The sequence below is a fragment of the Haplochromis burtoni genome, unplaced genomic scaffold (genome assembly GCF_018398535.1).
Source record: "Haplochromis burtoni strain Fernald_Lab_line unplaced genomic scaffold, NCSU_Asbu1 Contig_326, whole genome shotgun sequence".
NCBI classification, from domain to species: Eukaryota; Metazoa; Chordata; class Actinopteri; order Cichliformes; family Cichlidae; genus Haplochromis; species Haplochromis burtoni.
In genome coordinates, this window is record NW_024582687.1 from 491912 (window position 1) to 508318 (window position 16407).

Genomic DNA, 16407 nt, shown 5'->3' on the forward strand with positions numbered 1-16407 from the left:
AGCTGTAGTTCTTTCCTCGTGACAGTTGCATGTTTGGGGACTGGCTGGCGTTTTGACGGCGGCTTTTTGGGCCAGCTGCCATTTTCTCTGTGATGGACGTGTGCAGTGGCTGCCGGTCCTGGCTGTCTGATTCTTGATTCAGCTCCTTGTTACTGTTAGAAGCCTCTGTGCAGAACCTGTCAAATCAAGCTCTTCTTCACTGAGTGTTGAAGCTTTGAAAAATACACAACAAAAAGTTTCAAGGTACATATTAATGAAAACAGAAAAACATCCAGTGTTTTCACAGTTTAAGGAAAATTTGAAATTTGTGGTGTGAAATGTGAGTCGCGGCTGTGTAGCCAGAAAATAAATCAAAATCGTCAGTTAGCACAAGAAACAAGTGAGCCACCGGGGTAACATATACAGCAAATTAGGTTTGGAAGCCTCACACTTTTCTATATTGGATCAGTGTTGCACTGCAAACACAACTGTCACATGAAGTTTGTCATAGTTTGAAGAGAGAAGAGAAAAGAGACCCGCAGAGGCGCTGTAAATTGTTGATAAGGTCCGGCTGTAAAACAACAATGGCACAAATTCAAATGACAAACAAAATCTCCCTGAAAAGGTGTCCAAAATCCGTCAGCAACACATGCAAGATTGATGTGTTGGTTTGTTTTTCAGCTTGAGGAGAGAGAAAAAAGGGTTGCACAAATTTCTTTCTTGACAGTTAGTTACCATTCTCTTGGTTCCCATTTTCCAGTGGATCGTCTGGTGTTGGTGCGATGAATAATGCTCAGAGAGGAGTTCTGCGTTGGTCCTGCAGGTGACGAATCAGAAGAGATCAGACTTGATATGGCACAAGCTGAGATTTTTAGGCTTTGATCATAACCCGTTTCTACTGTTAGTCTGCTGGTGTTTAGCTGTCAGCACCACAGAACTGATATGCAACAACCTGTCAATCAACAAGCAAATAATCTGAATGGCCTTTTTTCTTCCTTAGCTAAACACCGTCAGTCTGCTCCACGTATCTCAGCGTGACTGAGCGATTGTGTGTTTGTGCTCGGGTGTGTTTGTGTATTTATGATACGGGTGTGTGGACCCCTGGCAGAAGCTGCTGCGTCTCACCGCGGGGACCGTCTCTCTCCTCCACAAAGATGAGATGTGTGAAATGCGAGATGCCACGCAGACTGATCCATACATGCTGCGCACATGAGGATGCAAATCAAATCCAATATCTAAAATTGTACTGGAATAAATGTTACATGGTGGATCAGACATACTGAATACAACTGCCAACCCAGGCAGATGGGGGAAACAAAGGAAAAGATTTGCCTGTAAAAATAAACCTCGATCTTATGAGTGTATCTTAGACACCGCTTTCATTTGTTACAAGGCCTCACAGACTGGCCATATGAGTGACATCTGATAATGAGCTGAGGCTGAAACAGTGCTGTTACTCATAATATCTCTTTAGACGTGCATACTGTTAAAAAATATGTAGACTGAGTTTCATAGTACCGCTAACCTTGTATACAAATATTTGTACATTTCATTATTTTTTTTACAGTTCTTCTTTAAAGTAGCATTTTTGTTCATTGCAATGAAATTAGTTTCAAAGACATTCTTTACCAATATGGAGTTGATTTGAAGAGGAAGATGTAATTTTCTATTCAACTGGTGATATATATTAGACATTCTTAACCAGAAAGGGAAGCGATTTTATTTTTTTTGTTAAGAATAAAGCAAGTTTTACATTGCATTACTGGAAAGAGAAAAATGAGCAAAATAATGTGACTTAATGTTACTTGAAAATGTGTGACCAGTGTTTTGGATTAAAAGAATGTGGGTTTCACTCACCATTTTTAGGATAATGTGATGTGATTTGCTCATTTCAGTAAACAAATATTGATGAAATTTATAGCAAATGTTTTATTTCCATAGATCTAATGTCAGTTTATTAAGATTTAGATAATATGATCCTGCAGGATTGTTGATAAGCACGCTATACATTAAGTATCCATCTGCATGCATGTTCATGTATCCCTGCAACACTATCCCCACCACTGACATCGATCCATTTGCCACAGCGCTCAAATGAAGCGATTACAATTCTGATTCTGGTTTCCAGTTAATGACAGCATTCCCTCCTCCCAGTCATCCTGTGCATCCCAGTGTTTTCCAAACTGGTGAGAGCAGATGTTGACCTTTGGCTGCTTTGCACAGGGGGATCGGGGAATGAGGTGTTATTAGGCCACTCCATCAGTTCACAGCTTGTATGTGGATATTGGATGTAAATATTTCATGACTGCAAACCATATTGACTCGGTCTTTAGGAGCTACTCCCGAAAGCTGACTCAGTCATGCATATTTCCATTTTGGGAGCCTAATTTTTCTTTGGTGCATGAAGGCTTTTACTTTTAATATCCCTGTAAATTTTAAACATTATTGCTGCATTGTTGGTCAGAATGATCCTGTCCAGGAACCGATCAAAATATGGGATGAGGTACAAGGAATAAAATCGCTTTACTCTTTTTATATTCAACCAAAAATTATTTCTGTGTTATGCACCGCAAAACACAAATTTAACATGTCTACATGTGTTGACTTCTGAGCTATTTTTTTTCTGATTCCTTCTACAGTGCCTTTACAGTGGTTTTCTTGATAAGGAAAATATTCTCCTGTTACTTCAGGATATTTTGGTAAACAAAAACTGATTTTATGCAGGGTTGCCCTTTTTCATTAATTCTATTCATAATATTCATGGACAGAATGTCTAAAGTCGAGGGTTTGTTGGTCTTAGGATCGAACTCTTGTTGCTGTTCTGTTGGCTTCATCAAGGTTTGCAGCCAAGTGTGAAGCTGCTGAGATAAGAATTAGCACTTCCGAGTCTGAGGCCGTGGTTCTGACTTGGAAAGGCGTGGGGTGCCCACATTGAGTTGAGAATGAGTTTCTGCCCAAGTGGAGGTGTTTAAGTATCTGGGGGAAGAAGGGACCTGGAGACAAACAGATTGCTGCACTATCTGCAGTGCTCTGAATATTTGCACCAAACTTCAACAGTGATCTGTCAATTTATCAGTCAAACTATATCCCCACCTACACCTATGGTCACGAGCGCTGGGTAGTGACCAAAATAATTGAAGGGGACATGAAATGCTACACAAATAAAGGCTAATATACAGCTATTCACTGTGCTCATTTATTAAGTGCTTTACAAACCCAAACATTATGACTAACAGCTACATTTTCCTGTTTGAGTGCATCTAGCCAAACGAACAGCGACTTACTGCTAAAGACACAGAGAGTGACAGTGGACAGTATATCCTTGCGTGTTGACATAAAGGTCATTGTTGCAGCCAGGGACAGCCCAAAAGTGATCTCCTTAAACAGATTTTTAGTATTAGTGTCTTTGTTTTCCTCCTTGCTCCTGAGTTATCAATTATTTTATCGGATCAAAGCTGTAAAATAGTCTTTATATGTGTCGCGTCTCATGCTCCTTTGAAGTAGAGCCATTCACCTCCACATTGAAATGAGCAAGTTGAGGTGGTTCAGGGACCTGACTAGGATGCCTCCTAGTGTTCTCTGTGTCCCACCAGAAGAGCTGGATGAGATGGCCGCACTGACCTGGGCATATCTGCTCAAGGCTGCTGCTGCAACATCCTGGATATGCACCAGAAAATGGATGGAAGGATGGATGATAGTCACTGCATGAATAAATACTTTTTTAAAAAGTCCAAAATATCTTTACCATAATCCTGATGATTTTGCTTTGAAGGACGGTTTGGGGGTGGGGACCAGCTTGGCTGATTGCAATTGTAACTCTGACTTCTTCCATTTTAGTTTCTTTGACAGCTGTTTAACATTATGGCTCATTGATGTGGCATCCAGCACAATGCTGCCATGTTTAAAAGCGAACCTTGAAGCCTTGTTTCTGATCAGAAGACTGGAGCGATTTATGGGATTAGTGTGTAATTGATTGTTGTACTTCCAGGATGCTGTGAGTGTTGATTTTCCTTCCAGTTCACTTGTGTGGCATAATCATGACTGATGGATCTCTAATGGTAAACATCTGTGATGTGCTGCTGAACCCCAGGAGAGAGGCCACAGAGGCCTGTATATTCAATATGTGTGCTTTTTCAAAGGGTGCACATAGCTGGCCAGGCTCCCTCTGCTATCCTTACTTTCTCCTCAGGAGTAGCAGTGCTACATAGGAGGTTGAACAAAGCAAAAGCCCCCCCCCCCCGCCCTCACCCCCTTTCTCCAGAGGTTCAGCAGTTGCTCTTTAGATTTTCTGACCCACACGGATTTGAAGGGAGAGCTGCTGGTGGAGTTGAGCTCCCTTGGGATTACCCTAGCTTGGGTATTTGGCTCGGCTTGAGACAGAACCCTGGAGAGCTTTTGGGTTAGAAGTGTGTGAGTGTGTATGTGTGCTTCATTTGTGCTGGGGAGGGCAAGTAGGGTTCTGTACATCTGCCACTTCCTCCCAGGGGATAGTGCCAGGAAGGTTAGCCTAGTTTTCACCTCCATCAGGACACTGCAGGAGACAGAAGGGTGAATTTATTCTCACCAACTGGGACTATAGAGGAGGATGTACAGTAAACTACTCTTAGTTAGATTTCATTATGGCACGTGTAGCTCAGTGCTTTTCCCACTGGGGTTCTATATGTGTTTGCTTTATTAATTACAGCCACAAATACAGTTTTTACTTCAGTTTCTGTTGGTTTGCCTAAAATTAGACTGCTATAACTGATGTTTTTACTACTACTACGGTTTCCTTCATCTTTATTAAGCTTTAAAGTTAGTGTTAGCATTCTGTCAGGAAATGTTACAGTTTATTAAAGTGTTTAACTACTGTCTTCAATAATAAAAGAAGGAAAGCAGCATCTCCAAGCTAAAAATGAGACAAAAATACTATATTATGAATAAGCTAATGAATTTTAATTGATTAAAAAACTTATTTACATTTTCCTCTCAAATATAATAAAGCAGACATATAAAAATACCTTTCATTTTATTTTAGTAGCTTTCTTAGTTGCATTGCAGCACTGATGCCACAGAGTCGGCAGGAACAGACTGGTGTGGTGAACTTGAAGTCGAAGAGATTTATAATGTTCTAACTGCTTCTTTCTTATTATGAATGTTTCAGTCAGCAGTTGTCATCCCTGCTCAGCCTGCTTGACTTAAGAATAGAAAAAGATGAGCGGGAGAAGAAAGATGTCCAGTGAAGAGTAGCACAGGATGCAATTAAACAAAGGCCAGGGGAAGTTCAGTGCATCCGGAAAGCATTCACAGTGCTTCATTTGATCCACATTTTGTCATGTTAAGGCCTTGTTCCAAAATGGATCATATTCATTTTTTACTTCAAACTTTTACTCAATATCCCATAATGACAAAGTAGAAATCATTTAAATTTCTTCTAAGTTTTTAAAAAATGAAAAATAAAAATATAACATGGTACATACGTATCCACAGCCTTTGCTCGTTACTTTTCTGAAGCACCTTTGACAGCAATTATAGCCTGAAGTCTTTTTGAGCATGATGCTACAAGCTTAGCACACCTGTTTGTGTGCAGTCTCTCTGATTCTTCTTTGCAGAAGCTCCATATGCTTGGATGGGGAGCATCGGTGCACAGCCATTTTCAGAGCTCTCCAGGGATGTTCAATTGGGTTCAGATCTGGGCTCTGGCTGGGCCACTCAAGGACATTTACAGAGTGGTCATGAAGCCATTCCTTTGTTATCTTGGCTGTGTGCTTTCAGTTGCTGTCCTGGGTTCAGAGTGCTCTGGAGCGGGTTATCATTAAGAATGTTGCTGCATTCATCTTTAACTTGAGCCTGATCAATCTTCCAGGATGAAAAACATCCCCACAACATGGATGGATGAAGGAAAGGAAGTGGTCAGGTGATGATACGGTACCTGGTTTCCAGACATGATGTTTGGCATTTGTGCCAAAGAGTTCAGTCTTTGTTTCATCAGACTGGATATTTGGTTTCTCGTGGTGCAAGAATCCTTCAGGTGCCTTTTGGCAAATTCCAAGTGGACTGTCTTCCATCTGGCAAAGGTTAGGTTTCCCTCTCTGAAGAGCAATCTGACACCTTTGTCAGAGTGACCATCAGGTTCTTGGTTACCTCCCTGACTGAGGCTCTCTAATCCCAGTCATTCAGATTGGCCAAGCAGCCAGTTCAATGAAGAGTCCAAGTGGTTTCCAAACGTTTTCATTTACAGATGATGGAGGCTACTGTACTCATTGAGATCTTCAATGCTGCAAAAGTTTTTCTGTACCTTTCACCAGATCTGTGCCTCCATACAATCCTGTCTTGGAGGTCTACAGACAATTAGACTTCAACTATGTGACCTTTTATAGGCAGCTGTGAGCCTTTCCCAATCATGTCTAGTGAACTGGATTTACCACAGATGGATTCTAATCAAGCTATCTGACAGACGATGCACCTGAGCTCAATTTTGGGTGTCAAGGCAAAGGCTTATGTACATGATATATATTTGTTTTTTATTTTTAATTAATTAATTTGCAGGTATTTCAAGCAAACCTTTTTTCATTTTGTCATTAAGGAGTATTGTGTGTCGAATTTTGAGGCGTAAAAAGAATTTAATTTATTTTGCAATAAGTCTGTAACATGACAAAATGTGGACAAGTGAAGGGCTGCGAATACTTTCTGTACGCACTGTAGGAATGAGGTAACACTAGTTTTTCATGCTCTTCCAGCATACTGTAACGCTCCTTTGCTTTCCTTGTGAACATAACTGGATTGGTTGTTGGATGCTGTTATCATCGACATATTTTGCAAACATTTGATAACAACTAGTGCACAGCTTCAGTGGGATACTGGTTCTGTACTTTATTATTTACAGGCAAATTATCTGCTAAGCAAACACACAAGCAAACAGCAACCAGTGGTTGGTGTTTTATTATTGTTTCTTGTGTAAATCTGACTTTCTTGTGCCCCGTGTGTAGCCTTTATTTTATCTATATATTTTTGTCAGATTATTATCCTTTCTTTATAAATAAATACTGTATTTTTATCCAAAGCAATGGACTGTGCACAGAGGAGGTGAAGAGAGAGAGGGTGCAGGCAGGGTGGAGAGGCTGGAGATGAGTGTCAGTGGTGACTTGTGACAGCAGGATACCAACAAGAGCAAGTGGGAAGGTTCACAGAGTGGTAGTGAGACCTACTATGATGTATGGTTTGGAGATGGTGGCACTAACAAAAAGACAGCAGGCTGACCCAGAGGTGGCAGAGCTGATTTTCATTATGAGTGATCAGGATGGACAGGATTAGAAATGAGCTCATCAGAGGGACGGCTCAGGTTGAGAAGTTTGGAGACAAACTTAGAGAGGCATGTGCAGAGGAGGGATAGTGAATATACTGGACAAAGGATGTTGAATATAGAGCTGTCAGGCAGAAGGAAAAGAGGAAACCCTTAGAGGAAGTTGATGGATGTAGTAAAGGAGGACATGCAAAGAGATGGTGTGATAGAGCAGCATGCTGGCAATAGGGTGAGATGGAGGCAGATAATCAACTATAGCAGGCACTAAAGAGAAAAGCTGGAAGAAAAACACCATTAGAGTAGTCACAGATTTTAAAGGCAATAATCATATAGATGCATATACTGGATATACTAATGGAACAAAACATTGATTATGTTGCTCCACAACTGCTGAATGAGTCCACAATCAATTTAATGTGTTAATCTGTCTGTGTAGTGTTACAAGTTGTTTCTTCTTTCCACAAGGGTTCAAACAAATTGTTGCAGTCGCAGAGTGCAGATTTAAAGCCTCCAACCGTGGAAGAAATCACAGATCAACCCCAGTGCAGTGAGCAACCCCGTAAAAAGGTTTTATTAGAGTTGTCTTACTTTTCTATAAAGACACAATAATATGGAGCCCGTACAGAGGGTCTACAAAGGCTATTTTACAGTGACACGAGCCCACTGTCCATCCAGAGTGGTTAATTTCGTTATCAGCACTGGGGCAGCAGCAGGAACATTTAAATTATCCAATAAGTCTTCATCTGAGGGAGGATTGGGGGGAAACAAATAATTGAATGAATGAATGGCAGTCTGCATGGTGTCTTGGAAATGCTAAACAGCTTTTTACAAGTTATAATTTGCAAGTTTGTTAATATATAAAACATTTTTTGATAGAATTTATAGTCGACACTTCTGCAAATGCCATTCAGGGTATTTGGGTTTGAGTTTTAATTGTCACTGGCAGAACTAACCATTCTTTCACATGAGGGAGATTAGATTTGTGTGAAGAGGGATTCACAGAAAACAGGCTCGGTGCATGTGCATATCTAATGTGTAATATAATTTCTGACAGATTTAGTTTTCATTAAGATAAAGTTAGAATGGCCCTCGATTGGGAGATCATAGAGGTATGAACGATGGCCTCTGAGTCTGAAAAGTTAAGCCAACATAGAAGCTTCTTTTCAGCGTCCACCAGAGGGCGATACCTGTGGTTTAGGGCCTTACAGGAGTCTATGGGGGAAATGCCCTTGCCCCTGACCTCTATCAACGGTTTCCTGACAAATTTTGGGACTTTGTTTCATTATTTCTATTTCATTATTTTTAAGTGTCATAAAATGCTGTTTAAGAATGAGTACATAGACTGCTCTGCAAGCAAATTTGTTTTCAAAACACAAAGATGCTAACGACAAAGACATTCATCTCAAGACTTTATAACAAGACTTCACAAACTCATGGGTGATGTCATAGTAGCTGCTTCCATCTTTGATTTGGTGAATGGTGGGGAAACCTGTCAGTCAAATTCAGTATCCAGGTAGAGGAGATGAATCTATCTCACTCAGAGCTGTTATGATAGATGGGAAATACTCCTCAGAGGCCAAACAAGCAACGTTTAAGTTATGGAAAATCTGCCCTACTCCCTACTGCATTATGGCTAAGCTGCATATGAGGGAGATGATGCTGTATTAGAGACAAACAGAGGCAGGGGAGGGCTGGATCTTCCAAGAATGCAAGTTGGGGGAAAAATGAGGTCCTTAGAGAAGTTAAACGCAAGTTTTAATTAGAAGAGGGCGAATTCAGGCAAATTGTGCATAACTGAGACATGCCAGTTATACACAAGGAAGCCTGTTGTGCTGGCCCCTGATGTATGAGGGAAACACCACTGTCAATGCCCCAAACCAAAATCTTTTGATAACCCAAACTAAGTAGCTTTTAGTGCCTTAACCTAATCAGTGAGTGAGGAAAACATCTGATGCCATCTTCATTCCACCAATCTATGGAACATGGACTTTTTAGGTCTATAAAACGGTGCCATTATCTCTCAGCCAGAGCACCAAGGCATCAGTGCCAAAAGAAACAAAAAAAACCAGAAACAAACCCCAAACCGCCTTGTGGCTGTCTGTCACATGATGAGACACAGACAGCATTGATCTAAACAGCATTATGTAACTCCCCAGAATAAGTCTATTGCTAGGTATCAAACTTTAACTTATGAAAAGCTAACATGAGGGATTATTTTAGGAGGCTCTCGGCAGGATTCCCAGTGATATATGAAAACAACAAAAATATAACTGTGTCAACATTCAGTGTAATTACTCCCTGAGAGGAATATGTATGCACTATTTTTGATGCAGAAAGGGGAAAAAATTAAAGCTTTTATTCTTCAAGTAATTATATGTAAACTCCTTCTCACTCCTCCTTTCCATTGTAGAAGATTGACAGGGAAAATAAAGCGACTGCTATTGTGATGCCCCGCAACATTTCCAAGAAAAGCCTGAATCTTTGGCAATTAGAAGGAATGTCAACTGGCGAGGAAGAACGGGGAGAGAGGAGGGTGAAGCAGCTAATTGAAAACATAAAAAGATTCCTCAATTATTTCTGGAAGGAAACGCGATGAAACAGGTTGTGGAGAGAAAGCATTTTAATAATTTGCATCATTAGGCAAGAGCAAAGGCGTGCTGTGCCAAGTTCCAGTGGAAATTTGTGAAGATCCTCAACAGGGAGTGACACGAGACACTCTCATCTACCTGCTCTGGTCCTAGATTGTTTTCTGTTATTACCCAGAGTAGAGAACACTGTTAAAAAATACGCATGATAATATAAGGTGGTTGCATATGCCACTTGAAATTGCCTTTGGCCATCAGAGGAGAACCTTTTTAAAAGCTCCTCAAGTGATGCACAGCTCAAAACATTTTCCATCACCCACTGTGTTTTTGTGTTTTTGCAAAGAGCATCCAAAAAAAGGAAAGAGGAAAAAAAACCCACTCCCAACTGTTAAGAATGCAATCCATAAAAAGCAAGCTTCTTACATCTTCCACTGCCTGTGTGAGCGAGCAAAGCGGTCACCTGTGGAAGAAAACAAAATGACTGCATGCGAACTATCAGCCTGATGGAGACGTCAGATTGTGTCAGCTGCTATAAACTGTGTCCGCTCACTGTGAAGGCAAAACAGAAGTCCCGAGATGAGCTGCAGATGCTGTCGAGCTGCGTGGAGTTTATCAGAAACCCATAGATTTCATAAACAAATGAAAAAAAGGGGGTGAGGACAGACACATATAACCAGCTCAGGTTTGGCTCGGTACACCTAATGTTGTACAAATTTATCTTACATTTCTGAGATCCCATGTCGCCGCTGACCTTTCACGGGAAGGAATAATCAGGTTGTTTTTTTCTTTTTTTTTTAACTTTTGGATTCGGCTGACATTTCCTTGTATCAGTCAGATAGCTTTTGCCATGAAAGCCGAGGGAACATCTGCAGGGACCTTTTTCACTGTTATACAGGAGGAAAAAAAAAAGAATAATAATGAGAAGAAACCGCAAGCCTTTTTAATGTGCAAATACAAGGAGAGCTGTGACCTGTCTGCGATATGCTTTCCCAATTCACCGTAGAGACATCACAATAACAATGTTTCCCTAAAACAAACAAAAGAAGAAACACAGGCGGAATTTTACCTGCCGCTTGTCTTACTTATTAACAGATACTTCAACTCTCCTCAGAAAGTGTGAAATGAGGTAAAACAACAAACATGTATTTGTTTTAGCTGCTGAAAGAGCCAGATAAAAAAAGAAAACACTTCTTTTTGGAGCCCATGTGAAGTACTGTAAGTGGAAAATTAAAAGTTTTTTCCACTGATTAAAAGATGAATAGAGATTTAAAAAAAGAAATAAGCAGCATGTAAAAGTGTTGTCATTCAGGTGTGGATGGAAGGTTTTTACCTTCATTTTTCCCATTTTTTTTCACCTTTTGGCAATAAAACTTAACTAAAGTGTTTTGACCTAGTTTAAAAAGTCAAACTATTAAGAACTGTTTATCAAGCTCCTCAGACTCAAGCCTTTTAATTGCATTAGCTTCACTATCTGTACTGGTGGCTTTATATCTATTCGGACTATTTGGACAGCTTGGTGGTGCCAGTTATTTGCTGATGGTATCCAGGTTTATTCTCTTTCACACCAGTCGAGGTTTAGAAGTTCTCTAGGCTAATTCACCTTAATGTCAGGGCCTGGACAGTGATAATTTTCCCACTTTAGAACTTATAAGACTGAGATTCTCATATAGATCATATAGAAAAATATAGTTCCTCTGTCCTCTGCTTGTCATCTAATCTAGGGGTTATCTTTAAGCTATCACTTTCATTTCCATCTTACAAATAGCTCTTCATATTCATCCATCCATTTTCTTCTGGTTATCCAAATCAGTCTGGAGCCTCTCCTAGCTATCATTAGGTGAGAGGCTCGGGTACACAATGGATTTCGAGTGTGAGAGGAAGTCAGAGTATCCAGAGAGAACCTACACAGGCACGCTGAGAACATGCAAACTCCACACAGGAAGCTGCTCCAACACATATGAAGAGTAGCTGGAAATTTGCATCACTGCGCTTACTTCTATTCTCGTATAAACTTCTGTAATTCATGAGTAAATCTGACCTGCACCAACTGCAGGTAACTCAAAATGTTGCTGCTCGCTAGATCAAACAGTCTCATATCATCCCACACCGGCTGTCTGCAACATTTAGGATCCAGTTTTAAATCCTCATCTTTACCTACAGTGGGGGAAATAATTATTTGATCCCCTGAAGAATATATACATTTTCTCACTTACTATAATCACCACACAAAAAATCCCAAAACAAAACAAGGCAACAAGACAAATATCTGGGCCTTTCTTAAGTTTGCCAGTGAAGATCTAAATGATTCAGTCTTGGGAGAAAGTGCTGTGGTCAGATGAAACCAAAGTATAGCTTTCCAGCAAACTACTCAGCATGTCGCGTTTAAAACAAGAGGAATGCTGAGCCGAAGAACACCATCCCCTCAGTCAAGCACAGAGGTGGAAACATTGTGGTTTGTGGGTGTTTTTCTGCTAAGGGACAGGATGTCTCCACTGCATTGAGGGGCCAATGGATGGGCAATTTTCTTCCCTCAGCCAGAACACTGAGGGAAGAAAGACTGGTCACTGATGGGTCTTCCATCATGGCAGCGACTCAAAATAACAGCAAAGGCACTGAAGGAGTGGCTAAAGAAGATGCACATTAAGGTCATTGAGTGGCCTAGTAAGTCTCCACATCTCAGTCCTAGAGAAAATCCAGTGTGGGAGCAGAAGCTTCAAGTTGCCAAGTACCAGTTTCTTTACGGTGGACTGAGCCAAAATCTCATCGGAGACGTTGGCAAACCTGGTGGCGACCTGCAAGAAACACCTTACAGCTGTGATTACCAACAAGGGTTTTCCATCAAGTTCAAAGTCACGTTTTGCTGTTTGTTTTTATTGCTTCTTCGGGTTCACTTGCAAACTGTTTGTTCAGCTCACTTGTCTAAGGACCTTTGGTAAAAGAACCTTTGAGGCAATGGTGCCTGAGCTGAGGAACACTCTAATTGTTCACCTGAGGTTTGCTGATCCCGTGAAATCTTTTAAAAGCCAGCTAAAGACGTATCTGTTTACTCGGGCATCTCAGTAAAACACTCTATGCCAGTTCTGCCTTTGCACAGTTTGCATGCTGACTTTGATTCTCATACTGCTTTTAATCATTTTTAATAATTACGTTCATACATTTTCTACATTTGTGTTTAGCTTTTATCTGTTTTAACTTTTATCTTATATTTTTTGTGCAACCACTTTGTGACTCCTGTTTGTCAAAAGTGGTTTACAGGTCATGCTTGCTTCATTTTAATGTGTTTTCTTACATTTCTGAGGTGTTGGTTGTTTTTCATGTTCTGTGATAAATACAGTATTTATTTTATCTTATGTGTTGTGCTGTCAGTGAGCCGGTGTATTCTTATTCTCATGACCAACACGTTCACCAAAAAATTAGCCAAATCGAATTCAAATTTAAACCAGGTGATAGTCAAGGTGATGTTGTGGCTTGTTGGGTTATTTAAGAGGGAACAGTGTAAAAAAAACAAAACGAACATCAAGACTGTAAGTAACTTGGCCTCGTTGGATAAATATGGAGGATGATAAGGTCGGACAGCAAGTATCCCTGAATTGATCTCCTTAATGCAGTTAGCAAAATGTCGATTCCCGACAGCAACTAATTTATGTGTTCACTTCCAGTCAGACTCAAAAAGAGATCTTTAAATAATTAATGCAATGATTTCATTAAATGAATATGAACTTGAATATCAAATGCTTTTATTTTTGTGTCACATTAGTGGGCTTCAATCTTGTAAACCTTTAAAAGCAACTGGATGTATGGTGCTGCTGTGGATGCTGCGAGCTACACTGAGGGCTGCAGGATGAGTCAGGTGACATTTCGGAAAATTCAGAATCCACTCTCAAGACTTCTTTTTTTGCAATTTACCATTAGATGTACTAACAGCTATCAATGAATCACTGTTTTCCTTTCTAAGTAAATCATGAGAAAAAGTTGAATTTCCTTGAGCATCTTGCGTGGAAAGGCTTTCTGTTCCCTGAAGAATATTTTCAACTATAGCAGTTTAAAGCAGCCATAAAGAGCTGCAAAGCTTCCCTGGTTTTCTTATAAAACTGAACAAAAAAAAAAAGTGCAAACAAACATTTTTGATTTTCAAATTTGTGGGTTGCAAACATAACGTCAAGTTAGGTATTTGAATTCAGTTTTTTCCAAACAACAAATCATGATGACATGAAAGACTTGCTGGATGATCTCAGGAGTGACATTACCTGTTCTGAGGCAGTATGAACATCTGACAAAGTAATTCAGAGGAGGTACAGTATTCGCCTCCGGGGCTGAAGAGGTGCGGCGTGTTGATTTGGCTCATGAAAGCTCTCAAATAGAGCTTGATGCCAGATGACTCCGGGTTGGGGGTGCGTGCGTGCACGTCTTTGCTCCTTGCAGGGGGCTAATATGAGATGACGAGGTGCCTGCTTCAAAATAGGGAGGGGGAAGTTTCCGGCGGTATGCGTGGTCTTTTGGCGATGATTGGCTCTGTCAGCTTTCCGGGCTACCTTGTAGTGAACATCCTGCAAGGAACCGAGTAACACTGATTGGCTTAGACTTTTCAGCCTGCTATCTTTCTCCCTCTCCAAACATGATAAGACGATAGACTTAGGGTGCAACTGTGAGGAGAAGAGAAATTCAAATGGATGATGTTTATTATACAGTGAATGGGGAGAACAAGTACTGTGAAATGGTGTGGTAATTAATAAAAGCAGACCAAAATACAATAATCTAAATACTGAGGGACCCTCAGAAGCTTTTCTTTATATAGTCTGTTGTATGTAGCAATTGCCAAGTTTTCTACAGAGATATTCCAGATGAGTTTGTTTGGCCCTTAGGGGGAATTTTGCACACTAGTGGGAATGACTTCAGAAGGTAATTCCACTTCTTACAAATATGTGATGCCAGTTTTGAATGCTACTGTTCAATAAGAAACTATTAAAGGTCGATTAATTGATGTTTTGGGGGCTGTAGAAATAGCTATAAACACACCACAGGATACATTAGGATTTTACCACACTTCTGTATTTTTATACATAAAGCTAATAATGTAAATGTTTGGATTCATTCCTGTGGGCTGGGGAAGAGAGGCTGTCCAAAGTTCAAGTATCTTGGGAAGTTTTTCATAACTGACAGGAAATTGTATCGTGAGTACTGTCAGACTGGGACGGTGTTAGCAGTAATGTGGGTGTTGTGCCAGACTGCCATGGTGAAGAGAGAGCTGAGCCGAAGGTGAGGTAAAGCTCTTGATTTACCAGTCCATCTAGATCCCAGATACATGACCAATGGTCATGAAATAAGGGTAACGGGTAAGGTTTGGGAGAGTTTCCTCTTGGATCAGACTTAGAGAGAGGAGCTCAGGCATTCAAAGATATCTCGGTGTAGATCTGCTGCTCTTGTTTTTTTATTTATTGAGTAAAATAGGATGCTGAGACACTGAAGATGCTGACATTATGGCTTCAGCTGCTGGGAAAAGTATGAATCACCAAAAAAACAAAGGTTTAAAAAATGAATAAACATCCTCCATGTGTGGTGATTACATAATTGTTGGGAGTGGTTGCATTATCTCCAGAATTATGCAACTCACACCAAATTCATCTAGATGAATGAATGGATGGATGGATGAAAGGATGACTAATACAAAGGTACATTTATAGATTTGATTTAGGGACTTACTTACCCTTTGGTTGTATGTTTTGTTTATTTTTTTGTTTGTGAAGCTCCAATAAGTTCGGTGAGGAAACCAAAATAATAAGCCTTAATGTTGCTCCACACTGTGAGGTCTATTGATAATCCCCTGTGGGTTTCACACTACGAGCAACTCTTTAACATTACTCATACCTATCAGTCAGTTTGTTAATATTATATATTGATCAGTGCAGCTTTAAGGCTTAAAGAGAGTTTCCACTTTATTATGTTCAGCTAACTGAAACAAATGCTGTCTAATATGGCGAGCATGCAATAAATCTTGCAGAGATGAAGGTTATTAACGATCAGTTTTGGTTGTTAAGTTTGTAATTATTATGCTGGAGGTTTTTTTGTTTTTTTTGGGGGGGGGTATTATATTGTGTTGTACTGAAATATTATCCCCAAAATTTAGCAATGTGGACAAACTCTTGGTGAGTTTTTAGCAGAATTTCCTTTCTTTGAAGATAAAGAAGTCACTGCACGTTTGTTTAAGAATCTGTTAAACTGGTGTGTTTATGATCAAGTTAACTGTATTATAGCTGTCATAAAGGTCAGCTGAGAACAGCTGGACTGTGTTTGGGACCAAGTAAATCATAGTAATTTGAAAGGAAGCTTAAATGTGAAGTGTACCAGTGATGAGGATATTACTGTACTTTGACATTGCAACAATGTTTTATAGCCACTGTAAATGCTTCCCTCTCTGCAGTGTCCTGTCCTGTGCATACTGTAGTATGAGAAAAAGTAACTAAACATGAAAACATGTGCAGTTATTAACAACTGTATGTAAGATAAACAGAGAAAAAAATAAACATTTATTCCTTCTGCACTCTATGAGAACGAAATGCTTGT